The following is a 10,842-nucleotide window of genomic DNA, read 5'->3' as shown; positions in this document are numbered from 1 at the left end:
CCCGAAGGATAAAGCCTTGAAACACGGGAGGAGGCTGAGGTTGGGAGCCACCCCAGGTGCCGTGGCTGTGGTGTGATTTGGGGACCTGCTCGCTGATTCCTCTGAAAAAAAATTTTTTTTTTTTTTTTTCTGAATCCTTCTGGCTCTTCCAAACAAACCCAGGGCTGGGATCATCTCCTGATTCATTCTGTGGCAAAGGGCAGGATTCTGGGGTCTCAAAGGCTTTGTTCAGCTTACGGGTAGCCGTGAATGGGCGCGGTGGCCTGCCCCCTCTGCAGACAGGGGCCTTGTCGTTACTTTATGATATAAACTATTCTCCTTCTCACTTTCCGTGCAAGAGAGCCAACGGCAGCCAGAGGCTGGGTCCTGGGGTCGGTGGCCTAAGAAGAAGGAAATGGGAAGTAAGAATGTCATCCCTCCCTGCCGTGGAGTCACTCCCTGGATCTATCCTGTGTCACACCCTCTCATCTTTGGGAGGAGGCTGGCTGAGGCTGGACTGGCCTGGGGCTTCATGAGTGGGTTTCTGGAAGCCCTGCTCTGGTTCTGCCACAATGTGACAGGAAGCTCTCTTTTCCAGAAAACATTCACATCTGTTCTTGGAGTCTCTCCTTCTCCCCTCCCTAGACATGATCAGAACAGAGTGAGACACTTCTCACCCATGACAAAGCCATGTTTATGAAATGACTCACATCCAGATTTCTCAAAACCAATCAGCTCTCTAGAAAGTATGATTCATTCATTCATTCATTCATTAAATATTTCTTCATCCATCAGTGGGATTAGTGGAGTATCTCACGGGGGAATTGCGAGGTGCTGAATGGCTCAGTATGCATAAAGCCCCTAGAACCCGGGAACCGTGCTGGGCACACGGTGAACACCACGTCCGGGTTCGCTGGTGCTAGTAGGTCCTGGCACTGCTCTGTGTGCCCTGGGGATTGGAAGCGACCCAGACACGATGCCTGCTCTCAAGGAGGTCATAGTCTGGTGCCTCCAAGTCATAGGAACACAAAGTGAGGCCCTACAGTTGTGGTTTTCCACGAAGGCTGGGCCTCGGGGTCCCGATTCCCTGGCGAGAAGGCAGAGCTGGAGCATCTGCATTTTATTCCAGGTGCACGGGTGCGAGGGGCTGCCCCGCAGCACTATGGGTGTCCTGTGGACGTGAAGGGCTGGCCAGCTCTGCCAGGTCAGGCAGGGAGCCACTTCCCGGAGATGCTGCTGCCCAAAGGTTGCAGGCAGAGACGGTAGGCAACTCCCTTCTGGTAAAAGAACCAGACGTGGTGTGTTGATGGCATTTTCGGGGAACTGTAAGAGTTTGCTGGCGCCCATGGAGCGCAGGTTCACGAGGTGTGGGGTTGGGATCAGGGAGGAACTGCTGGGAGACGAAGCCAGAGAAACAGGCAGGGGCTAACCTCTGTAGCTCAGTGGTCACTTTGTTCTTCAGTCAGAGTCTGAAAAAGCAGAAAGAAAACGTGTATCCACACAATGTCCTGCCTACCATTTCCAGAGGTTCGCGGGCAGTGTCCCCAACCCCGAGCCCATCCACAGCTGAAAATGGTCAAATTTGACCACGGACAGATGCGACACACGGAGGTATGGCGTACAAAGGAAGATCAGGTTTACAAGGGGAGTTAATGGGCTCACTTTTGGACAAGTTGATTTGAGGTGTTGCAGATTTGACCTCTGCAAGGAAATGTCCAGCAGGCAGGTGGGTGGGCGGGTGTGGCCTTTAAGTGAGAAGGGGTAGGCTGGAGACAGAAATGTGGGCGGTCTGCAGCCTGCTGGTAGCGAAAGTCATAGGAGTGGCTGTAGTGACCTAGAGGCAGTGAGTTGGGGAGCAAAGCATGGGGAGCAGGACGCGTGCGGGACTTGCACGAGATTCACCTTTACTGCCTTCAGAACACCACACCAGGCAAAGCAAACCCTGACTCTAAATGATTTGCATACAAGAAAAGTCAGGGATCCTACCTTTGGGGGTAAGAGCCAAGAACAAGGACAAAATGAGTGGGGAGTGAGAGATGTCGCTGTCACCACTCCAAGTTTGGGCGCCATTGGCTTGCGAGGTCATCTTGTTAGAATCCTTGAAGCAGATAGGATTCCAGAGCTCTCTAGATGAGGGGGGACCCAGAGGGCACACTCATGGTCCCTCAAGAGCAGCAAGTACTCGAGGACACCCCCCCTCCTTTCTCTAGAGGGCTTTCTGAGAAATGCCTTACTCTCATGAGGTTGGCACACAGGGGTGTGCTGGCGGCCCTCACTTTGCCGCCAAGCATCCCACATGCACGTGAACTGAGGCTGACCTCAGGGTCCTCCCACCCTCTCCCCACTTGCACCCTGCAGTAGAGCTATAGGAAAAGCCCGGCCAAAGGAGGCAACTCTAAATAAATTTAGCTACAAACTTAAAGGGTCTGCTTTTAAAGAATACAATTAATCAAACTGGCGACTGGCATAGGCAATAGTGGACATGTGGTCACCATATTACACGTGTGTGAGTCTTTGCGCTGGGCACGATAACTCTGGGAAATATTAGCTTATGTCCCCACATTGTTGCCTTCTCTTTTGCCCTTCCTTCCAAAGTCAGGCCTTTCTTTGTTCATTGCCTCAGGGCAGGGCTGTAGCAGAAGCGCAAAATCACTCTCTGCCGGGCTTTCTCTTCCCCTGGATGAGATGACAGAGATTAGATAAAAAAAAAATTTCGGGAGAGAAATATCTGCCTCCCCATGTCCAAAGTGGCATTGCTAAAATTCAGAAGTATGGCATTGGGGGAGGGGGACAGAGCACAGACATTGGTGAGTTTTGGAGAAGCTGACTCTGCACTCATTTCTTCACCCAGTGACCAGGTTGAGCCCCAGAGAGGGAGATAAGAGGGATCTCCCAACAGGAGGTCTGGACCATATTACCCGGGGACAGCTCCAGGTGGCTAGGAACTCAGGGAGGAGTCAGGCTACATGGGACGTCTAGGCAGGTGAAGGCCTTATGGAATTTTCTCTATGTTCCACACACATGGTGGGGCTCCAGAGTCATCTCTGGGTGGCAGAGAGGTAACATAGAGAGCCATCACTCTGAAGGGATCACAGGGGAGGAACAAAGGGCATCTACCCACCAAGACCAGGTGGGGTGATGGAGGTCCCAGAGGAAGCTTCTGCAAGCAGGGGACATGGGCCTCCTCTGTCCCATCCATTAGATACCCCTTGGGGAAAGGGTTTGGTTCTTTTTTTTTTTTAGATTTTATTTATTTATTTATTTGATAGACAGAGATCACAAGTAGGCAGAGAGGCAGGCAGAGAGAGAGGAGGAAGCAGGCTCCCTGCCGAGCAAAGAGCCCGATGTGGGGCTCGATCCCAGGACCCTGGGATCATGACCTGAGCCGAAGGCAGAGGCTTTAACCCACTGAGCCACCCAGGCGCCCAAGGGTTTGGTTCTTGAAGATTGCCAATCCAACTGAATGAAAAGTCAAAATAGAAATTAAAGAAAACAAGGCAGTCACACTTCTCATACACATGACTTTGTGAACAATTCATAAAACTTCAATCATATCAACATATAGATTTAACAAATTGCCTTTTTAAAAACTGAGGCTTTCTGGGAAGATGTCAGGCAGGGATCACTGTATGATATAAAACTGAATCTTAAGGTGCCTTAAAAATTTTTTTTTTATTTGAGTATGGTTGGCACACAATGTTACATTGATTTCAGGTGTACAACATAGTGATTCGACTTCTTTATACGTTATATATGCTCACCACAAGTGCAGCTACGTAGGTGCTTTTTAAATGAAGGAGAAATTATTCCAACTCCTCTCAAAAAAAAGAAAAGGAGAAAGAGGGTCATTGTAGTGCTAGCAGCCACTTTCCAAACATTTGACTGAAAAAAAAAAAAAACCTCTTGAATCTAGTCATTCATTCATCTTGGGCAAATACGGAAAAACTGGAAGAATTAGCAATGAACAGTGAAGTTACCAGAACAGGGGCTGGAGATGGAAAAGGTTTTGCAATTTCATAGCCGTCACCACCTCGGGTGGCGTAACGGGTCATGAACACAGTGTGTTTGGGTCCCTGCTGGTAAGGGCGGCCCAGAGGAGAGTCCAGACACTGGCTCCTTTGACCTTCACGTCTTTAATGTCCCGGTGGCCCTGATGTGTGGAACAGCTGCCTCACCCGCTCCTGTGGAAGGCGTCCTGGCAAGTCCTGCACTCCCCGCCCACCCCCACCAATTTGTGAGGTGGAGTCATGGAACCTTCTGCCTTCAGGGGCTTCCCACTAGGCTGGGCTGCAAACGTGCACTTGGAAAAGATTTTTGCTGAAGCAGAGGGGGACCCCTGAGAAGGGAGAGAAGGGTTTAGGCAGGCAGCAGGGGCAGAGGGACCTATGTTAGATGTCAGGGAGTACTTTCCAGATCATCTGGACCAAAAAGTGTGGGTTCACGTCCCCCCAGGGAAATTGGGGCAGTGGGAATCGGTTCCAATTGCCTGGAAGCAGGGGTGACTGTCACTTAATGCGATCATTCAGTTTTGTGTTTTTTACAGAGCCTTCCACTTTTAATTTTTATTTTTATTTGAGAGAGAGCGAGAGCAGGAGGGGGAGAGGCGGTGTGGGGGAGGGGCAGGAAGCGAAGGAGAGAGAATCTTAAGCAGGCTCCAAGATCAGCACGGAGTCTGACATAGGGCTTAATCTCATGACCCCAAGATCATGACCTGAGCCAAAACCAAGAGTCGGATGTTTAACCGACTAAGCCACCCAGGTGCCCCTAGAAACTTCCACTTTTAAATATTCCCACAGACACATACAAGCAACAGATTTACTTCCCAATTCTCTCAATGGTGCCTCAGTCCTCCAACCGGGCTTTTCTCCCTCAGCCTTGCCTTGAAGAATTTTCTCCTACCCTGTGGACTAGGAGACCAAAGCTTAAAGGCTGTCACTAGAGCAGAGAAATGGACAGAACAGAGAGGATAACAGTCCATCCCCCAGTCCCAGAGACTCTTGTTGAATTCAGGCATAGCTCTGAATTCATTAGCCCACCCCTCCAACCTTGCCAATAGTGGGAATGGAGAACAGAAATGCCTTACGTCAAGGCGGTCACCCCTGTCTCCCCATCTCCCAGCATCTTGTCTCCTAGATAAAGACCTGGGATGAAGTCAATTGTGTAATGTGTTATTCAGAGCTAACCAAGCAATGAGAGTCTAAACATTTTTTCATCACTTACTCTATGCCAGGCCCTTGATGTGGTCTGTCTTATTGAATTCCTCCAAAAGCCCTGGGAAGTATAGATATTCATCAACTTCATTGTTCATAAAAGAAAGCCGAGGGGCACCTGGGTGGCTCAGTCAGTGGAGCATCTGACTCTTGGTTTTGGCTGAGGTCATGATCCAGGATCATGGCATTGAACCCCGCATCAGGCTCCGTGCTTAGCTTGGAATCCGCTTGAGATTCTTCCTCCCTCTCCTTCTGCCCCTCCCTCTGCTCATGTGTTCCCTCTCTCTTTAAAATAAATAAATAATTTTTGAAAGAAAGAGAGAGAGAGAGAGAAGAGAGAAGGAAAGGAAGAAAGAAGGAGGAAGGAAGGAAGCAAGCAAGCAAGGTGTGCAGAGGGTAAGTAACTGACCAAAGGCTGCATGGCCATTAAGAGGCAGACTGGGGTTTGGACCCAGGTCTCTCTGACTCTAGAGCAGGATCTTGACTCCTGGGATCTACCATTTTCTAGAAAGGATGTGGAGGGATGCATGACATATGGAAAGCAGGGAGATAAGTAGACTAGTGCATGAAAAGACAGGAGGGGCAAAATCTATTTTAAAACTATAGATAATGTTGGGGCGCCTGGGTGGCTCAGTGGGTTAAGCCTCTGCCTTCAGCTGAGGTCATGATCCCAGAGTCCTGGGATCTAGCCCCTGCATCAGGCTTTCTGCTCAGCAGGGAGCCTGCTTCCACCTCTCTCTCTATGACTACCTGCCTCTCTGCCTACTTGTGATCTCTATCAAATAAGTAAATAAAATATTTAAAAAAAAACAACCAAACAAACAAAAAAACTATAGATGATGTCTTTGGGGCAATGCTGAAATTTCTGTTGTTGAAAATTGTGACCCTGTTCCTGTTCTTGGCAAATAGACATGGAGGCCATGGGTGCACAAAGCTTGTAGACAATGGAAATCAGAGTCAATGAGTTAGAAGGTTTGGAATGTACCAACTTCTTCCAAATACAGGTTTCCCCCACTATCAGGAAATAGATCCTTCCTCTGAAAACTTTGCAAGAGGAAATGACATAAAACAAAGAAGCACTTGCCATTAATTTACATGGAAAACATCTTGAGTGTTCCCAGACCCCAAAATAACCTCTCTCAGGGTTTCTGATACCTCAGGCCACATCTTGCTAACACTTGTACAGAGTAAGTGGAGATAAGGCAGCAATGCTCACAGACACAGTTCCGAGCTCCTGCGCTGAGCACAGTTCCCTCTGGGGAAGGAGCTGGGTGAGGGCCCCCCACTCTCGCTGCTGCTCTGGGGTGTGCATTGCCTCTCTGAGGGAGATCCCTACACTGCACCCCACTTTCAATTGTCACCTTTGTTCATGAAAGCACAAATCCTCTTTGGATTTCACTCCGTTATTGAAAACAGGTGCTAATATAGGCCTTTCACCAGAGTGAAGTCGTGTACTTTTGAAAAGCAGGAAACGTATAAAGGCATTGCTCGTTCTCCCTACCCTAGCTCAACTCCAAGCCCCAGCTCTCTAACTCCCAGGCCTTCTGCTGAGCCACACTCCCCACCCCGTCCAACCCCACCAAACTTCAGGCCTAACTCACTAGCTTCCAAGAAAATGGCAGGGTGGGACGGCCAGAGATGACAGCTCCAAGGGAAGCCGCCAAGCCTGCTCTGCCTCCAGAAGCCAATGGAAGGCATGATACAGAGAGGAGGAGAGCCAAGCTGTTACTGGGTGGGAAGCTGGATTCTCTGTCCAGACCATCTGTGGACACCTATCCGAAGTTTGGTTCCTGCGACCTCTCTGAAGATTCTGAAGGGACTGGGGTGGGGCGTGTGTGTGTGTCGGGGGCGGTGGTTGGTAGCATTCTGAAGGGTAGAGATTTCGGGTGAAAGACTGAGCAAGGGTAACCAGCTGCTTAGGAGACAAGCCTGGCTTAAGATAGGGACTAGCTGCTAGGCTTCCAAAGAGTGTTGAGAGATCTAGCTGGAAGCTGCAAGCTATCTTATTACAAGCTTTGAAAATTCCAGAACATCACTTCCGCCACATTCTATTGGTCAAGCAAGGCACAAAGGCCAACCCAGCTCTCAAAAGGGGGAGTAGCCATTTTTAACGTACCACACATTCTCATTTGCCAGAAGGAATAAGTGAGGTCCATAAGTGGTACCTGACTGCTTCTAGGTCATACTGTTGGTAGATACTATATTAGTTTCGTATTGCTGCTGTAACAGATTATCATAAACTCGGTGTCTTATAACAACACATTTATTCTCTTACAGTTCTGGAAGTCTGCAATGTGTCTTACAGGTGAAAATCAAAGTTTCAACAGATGGTGTTTCTTCTGAAGGCTCTAGAGGAGAATTTGTTTTCTTGCCTTTGGTAGCTTCTAGGGTCTGCCTGCATTCCTTGGCCCACCCTTCCTCCTCCAGCCTCTGCTCTGCCTTCACACCTCCCCTCTGACTTTGACCTTGTGATTAGACTGGGTCCACCTGGATAATGCTGGATGGTTACCCCATCTCAAGATCTTTGAATTTATTTTTTCTATGGTTAAAAAAAAGTTACATTTAGATTTAGCCACCTGGACTGAGTTTACTTATTTTTTTAAAAAAGTTTTATTTATTTATTTATTTGAGAGAGAGAGTGAAAGAGATCAAGCAGAGGGAGCAAGAGAGGGAGAAGCAGGCTCCTCCCTGAGCAGGGAGCCCAATGCAGGGCTCGATCCCAGGACCCTGGAATCATGACCTGAGCCAAAGGCAAATGCTTAACCAACTGAGCCACCCGGGTGCCCCAGTTTAGATGATCCTCTTTTTTTTTTTTTTTTAAGATTTTATTTATTTATTTGACAGACAAAGATCACAAGTAGGCAGAGAGGCAGGCAGAGAGGGAGAGGGGGGAAGCAGGCTCCTTGCCAAGCAGGGAGCCCGATGCAGGGCTGGATCCCAGGACCCTGAAATCATGACCTGAGCCAAAGCCAGAGGCTTTAGTCACTGAGCCACCCAGGTGCCCTGAGAGAGAGAGAATCGTAAGCAGACTCCATGCCCAGCACTGAGCCCTAGGGGGGGCTCGGTTTCACAACCCTGAGATCATGACCTGAGCTGAATCAAGAGTCAGAGGCTTAACCAACTGAGCCTCCCAGATGCCCCAAGATGATCCCAATTTTGTTGGCAACATCCAAAGAAGCATAGTCAAGAACCAGCCAAACTATGCCTTCTTCTCTTCATCAGGCCTGATCCGGGTGTTGACCTTGCCCATGTCAATGTCATAGAGCTTCTTCACAGGCTCTTTGATCTGGTGCTTGTTGGTCCATCTCAAGACCCTTAATCCCATCTGTAAGGTCCCCTTTGCTACATAAGGTAACATATCCACAGGCTGTGGGAATTAGGATGTGGCCATTGAGGAGCTGTTATCTCACCTTCTAGAGATACCAAGCCTGACCTAGAACACAGGCTCCCAGCTCACAAGGTGTTTTCTGCAAGAGTAAGAGGAGAGGCTACAGGGGTTACATATTGCTTTAAAAATGCACTTAAATGATCAATTCCCAAACTTGAGGCCTTAAAGCTATACATATTCATTTAGCTCACAAGCCCGCGGGGTGATGGGTGGGTCTTCTCCTCTTCCCTGGTCTTGCTCACATATTTGTGTGTTGGTGTTCTTCAGCTGGCACAACTGAGGCAAATCGGCTCCTTTCCACATGTCTCATATCCTCCAACGGGCCAGCCCAGCTTATTTTCCCATCAAAGGCTGAAGTGCAGAAACCCCAGGAGAAACACATGAGTGCATTTAAAGTCTGACCCACATCTACTAACAACCCAACCATCAAGACAAGTCATATGGTTGGGGCCGGAGTCAGGGTAGGGAAGACACGCTAAGATTTCACGGCAGGGTTGTGGATCCAGGAAGGGGTAAAGACTTAGGACTCTGGATGTATTTCCCTCTTTATCTCAGGGAGAGCTGTTTCAGTTTCAGGTGCCAGTGGGTGCTAAGTTCACCAGGGAGCATTTGTTATGGGCTCACAAGGGCTGGAGATGTTCTGGCACTCTGTCTTCTCCAAAGGGGGTCATGCCTGTGTATTTATGCCATCCCTCGAGCTCTTCTTATACATCGCTGGAGCTCCTCCCACTGAGAGGCAGGGTTTAACAGTCCCCTTGCATCAGCAGGAGCCTGGGATTGCCCTGACCAGTAGGGGACAGCAGAAGTGACACGACATGACTTCCAAAGGTTGGGTTATAAAACAGGATTCAGCTTGTCTACCTCTCTCTGTGTCTTTTCTTTCTTTCTTTTTTTTTTTTTAAGATTTTATTTATTTATTTGACAGGGATCACAAGCAGGCAGAGAGGCAGGCAGAGAGAGAGGAGGAAGCAGGCTCCCCGCTGAGCAGAAAGCCCGAGGCAGGACTTGATCCCAGGACCCTGAGATCATAACCTGAGCTGAAGGCAGAGGCTTTAACCCACTGAGCCACCCAGGTGCCCCACCTCTCTCTGTTTCGAGATGATTTTCCTTCGGAGCCCAACAGGCACGCTGTAGAGAAGTCAGGCCACAGGGAGGGTTCAGTGGGAGAGGAACCAAGACCTCCTGCCAACCGTCAGCACCGACTTGGCAGCCGTGGGAAGAGGTAACCTTTGGCGGTGGATCCTTCAGTCCCAAGCAGACCTTCAGAGACTGCAGCCCTTTGACCACAACAGCATGAGAGCTGAGCCAGAAGCCCCCAGCCAAGCCACTCCCAGACTCTGGAGCCACAGAAACAATGAGAGCTAAGAAATGATGACTGTTTTAATCATTCATAGTTGAGATGCTTTGTCACGCAGCATTAGCTAACGAGTACACACCGGTTCCTGAGGCTTAACACAGAATGAGAATAAATATAGTCTGGGACCTTAAGGAACCCACAGTCCCCAGGTGACCAAGCAGACGTTGATGAAATCAACTACAATATATGTGTGAATCTGTTTGGGCTCCTGTAACCAAATACCGCAGATGAGGTGGCTTGGGAACAACACAAATTTGTTTCTCAGGTTCTGGAGGCTGGGAAGTCTGTCATCGAGTTACTAGCAGCTTTGGTGTCAGGAGCCCACTTCCTGAGTCTTCTGGCTGAGTCCTCACATGGCAGGAGGAGCAGGGGAGCTCTCCCGGGCCCCTTTCATAGCACCCCTAATCCATTCATGAGGACAGAACAGGGTATTATTTCACCTGCCAGAGGCCCCACATCCAAACACCATCACAAGGGGTTGGGGATGACGATTTCAACATCTGAATTCTATGGACACATTCAGTCCATAGCAATATTGGAAATATTTAATATAATCAGGGTATACGAGGGTTGCTAAGAAGAAGGGTGGGTCAGAGATCTGGTGACCATATTTTCCCAGCTCAAAACTGGGACAGTTGACTAACGGTGGCTCACTGTAGCTTGGGGTGAGAACAAAATATTTAGATCAGGGCTGACTGGAAGAGTCAGGTTGGTATGGTCATTTTGTCCGGAAATGGCCCGGCCCTGCTGGGACTTGGCATGATCTGGAAGGGCTATCTGTGGGGACAGCTCACAGGTGACAGGGGAATAAACAACTATTGCATGAACGTTTCCAGACTTTGCCTTCTCTCCTACCTAGGAAAGAGGGGCTTTACCACATTACCTGCTTCCCGACCCTTTCTCCAGAG

This window comes from Lutra lutra, chromosome 15 (genome assembly GCF_902655055.1).
Source record: "Lutra lutra chromosome 15, mLutLut1.2, whole genome shotgun sequence".
NCBI lineage: Eukaryota > Metazoa > Chordata > Mammalia > Carnivora > Mustelidae > Lutra > Lutra lutra.
The sequence above is the reverse complement of the archived record's forward strand: the minus strand, read 5'-3'. Positions refer to the sequence as shown.